Source organism: Micromesistius poutassou, assembly GCF_964030765.1.
Source record: "Micromesistius poutassou genome assembly, chromosome: 1".
Taxonomy (NCBI): Eukaryota; Metazoa; Chordata; class Actinopteri; order Gadiformes; family Gadidae; genus Micromesistius; species Micromesistius poutassou.
In genome coordinates, this window is record NC_140271.1 from 16512886 (window position 1) to 16520385 (window position 7500).

Consider the following 7500-nt stretch of genomic DNA (forward strand, 5'->3'; position numbering starts at 1 on the left):
CACACACACACACAGCCACTTGACTCACTCACACACACACACACACACACACACACAGCCACTTGACTCACACACACACACACACACACATACACACACACACACACAGCCACTTGACTCACACACACACACACACACACACACACACACACACATGCACACACACACACTTAGACCAAGTCTGTGGGAAGCGGAGCGAGGGCGATGCTGCCCCATCAGAGCACAGGGCTCCGTATCAAACCGCGGTTCTGGGCGGACAGGAGGTCCGGCAGGATCAGCTCTCCTCAGCGAGGCTGCTGGGTAATCTCCTTGACGGCCATCGGAGGCGGACCCGCCTCCCGCCTCCCGTTAGAAATTCAAACGGAAGGCGGACGGAGAAACTAGACGTAAACGCAGTGATTTTATAGACACGGCGACCACTTAATCGTGAATTGAACGAGACGTCTCATTCACACACAGCCAGAGTCACACACACACACACACACTCACACACAGACAGAGTCACACACACATTCACACACATTCACACACAGACAGAGTAGCAAAGGCAGAGTCACACACACACACAGTCACACACAGTCACACACAGTCACACAGACACAGAGTCACACACAGAGTCTCACACACACACACACAGTCACACACAGAGTCACACACACAGAGACACACACAGAGTCACACACACACAGAGTCACACACAGAGTCACACACACAGAGTCACACACAGTTGCACACAGTCACACACACAGAGTCACACACAGAGTCACACACTGAGTCACACACACAGAGTCACACACAGTAACACACACAGTAACACACACTGAGTCACACAGTCACACACACAGTCACACACAGCCACACACAGCCACACAGGCAGGTCACACCACTTTATCAAAGTGTGCGGCTCCTAACTAAGTTACCTAACAAAGTTAAGGTGCCTTAAGTTTCTTCTGACAAGTGTACTTATTGTCGCTTTGGATGAAAGCTTCTGCTCAGCGCCCTAAACGTAAACGTAAAGGTCAACCTCAGGATTTAGACGCTCTTAACCAAGTCAACTAACACAGTTAAGCTGCCTCAACTTCAGGATGTCAGATGATCTCCGACCTGTGTTGTGAGCTACGGCCAACCTAAAACACCTTTCACCCCCAACGGAGAGAACGACTTCGGGGGGGGGGGGGGGGGGACTGGCCGCCGCTGGGCGCTGACCGTGAGCGATGGGAACCGGACTCTAAATGGTTCAGCGTGGAGGAGTAACGGTTCCTCCGCCTGTCGACAGAGTCCAGGGCCCGGGGGTACGAACCAAACGACGAGGGAGCGGTTGGATAGGACGGTGAGGTGAGGACCGGTGCAGCCGGAGCGGTCGGTCGGGGGGTCGTGGACGCCTGGCGACGCCCGGCGACGCCCGGCGATGCCCGGCGACGACAGAGGGAAGGCGAGAGGGAGAGAAGCAGAAAGAAATGAGCAGGAATGAAGGGCGAGAAAAGAAGAGAAAAGGCCGCGTCAAAGTAGGACACAGCACAGGGGAGGCTGACTGGCCCAGATCAGACGGTAACTGTGGGCCGAGAGACACAGAACAGAGAGAGAGAGAGAGAGAGAGAGAGAGAGAGAGAGAGAGAGAGAGAAGGCGGGGAAGAGAGAGTATGAGCGGGATAAGAAAAGAGAGAGGAAGAAGAGAGAGTGTGAGAGAGAGAGAGAGGGAGGGATAGAAGAAGAGAGCTCAGAGTTCCACTGCAAATATTGGAAGCCTAGTTAATCTGAAATACACATCATGATCGGCAGGGAAATACTGGCAGCTGGAGAGGGCTTAGGAACGTGGACTCTGGTCTAAGGGGATGTGAGACTGGTCTGGGAGGATGTGAGACTGGTCTGGGAGGATGTGAGACAGTCTTAGAGGATGTGAGACTGGGAGGATGTGAGACTGGTCTGGGAGGATGTGAGACAGTCTTAGAGGATGTGAGACTGGGAGGATGTGAGACTGGTCTGGGAGGATGTGAGACAGTCTTAGAGGATGTGAGACAGTCTTAGAGGATGTGAGACAGGTCTTGGAGGATGTGAGACAGTCTTAGAGGATGTGAGACAGGTCTTGGAGGATGTGACAGTCTGGGAGCAGCCTCTGCGTTGCGTAACTCTCAGACATTTCTTTCAACTTCAGTAAGACTCCCAAAATATGTCTGGCGGTTCTCCAGAACCAATGTGTACCCTTTCTCGTGTTTATTTACTTGAGACATTCAGACACCCAAAAGTAATTTCAAAGAAACCAAAGTCTAATTTGGAGTTTAGAATCATAATCAGATTTTTTAATTCAGTTCCGTGACTCAATCAGGTTTGCAGCTTGAATCCTGCAAGCCAGAACCAAGTGTCTTTAAATAAGTACCCTTATTAAAATAAGGGTCAACTAATTAACCATGAATTAGCATTGGTTAATAAGCAATAACGATGAGTTACCTAACGGTCTAAGAATCATCTACTCATGGTTTTGTTAACTAAGACAAGGGTGTTAACTAAGGTCTTAATGTATACATTTAACTGGGTTAGGGTTCTAACCCACTAACCCAATAACCTCTGTGCTACCGCTATGTAATAAGGCTCATGACTGCATCACATAATGTCATTGAATGGTTCAACTAATGCTCCCTTAGTGTTAAGTGTTACCTTTACTCTACCTCAAAACTTAAAAACCTCAAGAAACAATCTTGTTCTTGTGTCCATTACTGCACAACCATAACACCCTTTAAGAGCTTTTAGCCTCTGGTCTGTGAGCAGGGATCCACTGAACACACACTGAACAGGAGGAGCATATCTCCCCCACAAACAGAGACCCTGAGCTTTTGTTTCCAACTAAAAGGTGGCTGCTTTGAGGTAGGATTCTATTTGAGGAAAACGGAGGAGAATTAACAGTATTTCTGGACCGGTGCCTGATGAATGCTAATGCAGCCGCCCGTGCGGAGAATGGCATGCACCCACTGGACCTTGACTCTGGGCACGGCAAAACAACCAGGGCTCGTCTGAAAATGCGAAATGCCAGAGATGTCAACCCGGGCTGGCGATGCCGGAGTGGCCGTGTTAACCCAGTGAATCAGCAGAAGCTCTTCCTCCAGCCAAACTAATTGAGCTCCAGGGGAATATTGAGCTGAGATGTGCGGTACAGGACTACATAATTGAACAGGCCTGACTTTTGGTTTTGTAATTCTGCGGAAAGAATGTGTTAAACCTGTGAAGCATTAAAGTAACAGTTTACTCCACAATCCACCTCCATCCTCCTTCATAAATGACACATGATACGTTACACATTCATTGGAAATCTATTACAGTTAGGGGGCTGTATTTTTTTTTTGTGAATCCAGCAATCTTGCCATTGTGTCAAAGCCGTGAATCGCCAGGATGTTACAGCGGCCGAGTGGGTGTGGGATGAAGGTATTTCAGCCTCGAGTACCCACTCTCATAGCCAGACTCACAGCGCCCTCGCTCCAAACCAACAATGGCGCCAGGCAGGTGGAGTGCAGAACAACGTCACTGGCCATTACCAAACGCACCGTGTTAGCGCGTTACAGACGCAGTGTGTTAGCTTCTTAGACGTAGCTGTAGTAGTGCTTTCTAGCACATCGCCACCCGAGTGGTGCTTCCAACGCGTCTCAAAGAAGGCAAAGCTGTGGATCTGTGACTTGTTTGCTGGGGGGGGGGACCTGTGGCTCGTCCGGGGCGCTGCTCTAATTTGGGCCGGTTTGATCTGATTATCCGATCGAGTATTGCCCCCGAGGCGGGAGTGCGAGCGGGAAATGTGTGTGTGTGCGCGGGGGGCGGGTGACAATGTCTGTGCGTGGGCGGAAGATGGCTACCACTATTTGCTGTGCTGGTGGAAAGAAAATATACTCACATATGCACACGCACACACACATACACACACAGACACATGAACATACATACATACATACATACACACACACACACACATATATATATACATATATATATAAAAGAAACGGAGGATATGTAGGATATATATGAGGATATGTAACTAGCTCGTTTTCTGCATCCATACTGGACCACTTCATTCTCTGTATCCTCCAGTCATTGTTCTTGTGATTGCTCAGAGCCACCTCCGCGCTCTCCGGTCACACCGCCCTGCAGAGGAGCAGCGCGGCAGCGGAGCGCGTTACGATGCGTGAGCCTCACACGCCACACACAGCGCTCCCTGCGGGCCGCGTAGAGCCTCAACCACGCGGCTGGCGAGGAAAATGTGCACCGGTGTCCATCACAACACACTCACACACAGAGGTGTCGGCAGCGGCGGCGGCGACTGCGCTGTGTGTGTGTGTGTGTGTTCCTCATCAGTGTGCAAAAAAAAAAGCAAACACAGGCGGGCAACGTGACCCCCCCCGCCCCCGCCCCCCCCCCCCCCCCCCCCCCCCACACACTCTACCTCGCAGGAGCGGCGAGCCTAGCGAGAGAACAGCCGGGTGCATGCATGCATGTCTGTGCTATTTGAACGCGGTCTGCATGGCAAAGTGCCAGATGTGCTCGTACCGGCGTTCACGAGAGCATGGCATCTCGGGGGGGGGGGGCGCGCGGGGGGGGGGGGTACTGCGTGCGTTTGGCCTGCTGCACCACGTGGGCGGAGGCTTGCTCGGTGAGGGAGGGAAGGTGCTCCCCCCCCCGCTGTCTTCTGAACGTGGGCACAAGGAGGGAGCGAGGCGTCACCTCCGTGGAGGTTTCTGGTCAGCCGGTGTACACCGCCGACACCTCGTGCATGCTAATGGCCCTGTGTGGGCGTGTCAGAAGGAGGCTGTATGACGTCCTATTGGGCCGTCTCTCTGCCCCATCATGATTCATTTTATGTGAATCAACGCTGGCACAACAATATCTTTTGGATTTTGCTTTTGGTTATTTTCCCTTTGAGTGGAAAAGGCGTGATATTTTTCGTTTCCACTCTGCTTTTGATTTGCCTCTAATCCCCTGCTGTCTCTCTCTCTTGCCTCCCATTGAAGAGAACACGGTGTTGAATCCACCAGCAGCCGCTTACATTCACACAAATATAGATTACTACACCGATGTTCAGTCCCACACTGCAAGCAAACGGTACATCTAAAGTGCTGTTCTACCCACTAGCATACTGTTCTACCCTCTAGCATACTGTTCTATCACTAGTACTGTTCTATCACTAGTACTGTTCTATCACTAGTACTGTTCTATCACTAGTACTGTTCTATCAGTACTGTTCTACCCTCTAGCATACTGTTCTATCACTAGTACTGTTCTATCACTAGTACTGTTCTACCCTCTAGCATACTGTTCTATCACTAGTACTGTTCTATCACTAGTACTGTTCTATCAGTACTGTTGTATCAGTACTGTTGTATCAGTACTGTTCTATCAGTACTGTTCTATCACTAGTACTGTTCTATCAGTACTGTTCTACCAGTACTGTTCTATCAGTACTGTTCTACCCTCTAGCATACTGTTCTATCACTAGTACTGTTCTATCACTAGTACTGTTCTATCACTAGTACTGTTCTATCAGTACTGTTCTATCAGTACTGTTCTACCCTCTAGCATACTGTTCTATCAGTCCTGTTCTATCAGTACTGTTGTATCACTAGTACTGTTCTATCAGTACTGTTCTATCAGTACTGTTCTGTCAGTACTGTTCTATCACTAGTACTGTTCTATCAGTACTGTTCTATCAGTACTGTTCTACCAGTACTGTTCTATCAGTAGTACTGTTCTATCAGTACTGTTCTACCCTCTAGCATACTGTTCTATCAGTACTGTTCTATCAGTGCTGTTCTATCAGTACTGTTCTATCACTAGTACTGTTCTATCAGTACTGTTCTATCACTAGCATACTGTTCTATTAGTACTGTTCTATCAGTACTGTTCTATCAGTACTGTTCTATCACTAGTACTGTTCTATCACTAGTACTGTTCTATCAGTACTGTTCTATCACTAGTACTGTTCTATCAGTACTGTTCTATCAGTACTGTTCTATCAGTAGTACTGTTCTATCAGTACTGTTCTATCACTAGTACTGTTCTATCAGTACTGTTCTATCACTAGTACTGTTCTATCACTAGTACTGTTCTATCAGTACTGTTCTATCACTAGTACTGTTATATCAGTACTGTTCTATCAGTGCTGTTCTATCACTAGTACTGTTCTATCAGTACTGTTCTATCACTAGTACTGTTCTATCAGTACTGTTCTATCACTAGTACTGTTCTATCAGTACTGTTCTATCACTAGTACTGTTCTATCACTAGTACTGTTCTATCAGTACTGTTCTATCACTAGTACTGTTCCATCAGTACTGTTCTATCAGTACTGTTCTATCAGTACTGTTCTATCACTAGTACTGTTCTATCAGTACTGTTCTATCACTAGTACTGTTCTATCACTAGTACTGTTCTATCAGTACTGTTCTATCAGTGCTGTTCTATCAGTACTGTTCTATCAGTACTGTTCTATCACTAGTACTGTTCTATCAGTGCTGTTCTATCAGTCCTGTTCTATCAGTACTGTTCTATCACTAGTACTGTTCCATCAGTACTGTTCTATCACTAGTACTGTTCTATCAGTGCTGTTCTATCAGTCCTGTTCTATCAGTACTGTTCTATCACTAGTACTGTTATATCAGTACTGTTCTATCACTAGTACTGTTCTATCACTAGTACTGTTCTATCAGTACTGTTCTATCAGTACTGTTCTATCACTAGTACTGTTCTATCAGTACTGTTCTATCAGTACTGTTCTATCACTAGTACTGTTCTATCAGTACTGTTCTATCAGTACTGTTCTATCAGTACTGTTCTATCAGTACTGTTCTACCCACTAGCATACTGTTCTATCAGTACTGTTCTATCAGTACTGTTCTATCACTAGTACTGTTCTATCAGTACTGTTCTATCAATACTGTTCTATCACTAGTACTGTTCTATCAGTACTGTTCTATCAGTACTGTTCTACCCACTAGCATACTGTTCTATCAGTACTGTTCTATCAGTACTGTTCTATCACTAGTACTGTTCTATCAGTACTGTTCTATCAGTACTGTTCTATCACTAGTACTGTTCTATTAGTACTGTTCTATCAGTACTGTTCTACCCACTAGAATACTGTTCTATCAGTACTGTTCTATCAGTGCTGTTCCATCAGTACTGTTCTACCCACTAGCTTAATGAGTCACATACCCCCCACAGTGGCTTCTCCACCTCCAGCGCCTTTTCATCTCTCCACACACCCCCACTCCCCTCCCCGTCATTAGGGTGCCCGTGTCGGGCACACCGGTGACCACACACTGCCGTGCACCCTGCCGTGCACCCTGCCGTGCACCCCGCCGTGCACCCTGGAGCTGGTTATTGGATTAGTGGACGAACCACGTGACCGAGGAGGAATTAACAGACATTCCGAATCAATGCAGTAAAACTTGAACGTGCAACCTCCACCCCCCTTTCGCCGGCAAACCCCCACCACCACCACCACCACCACCACCCCCACCACCACCC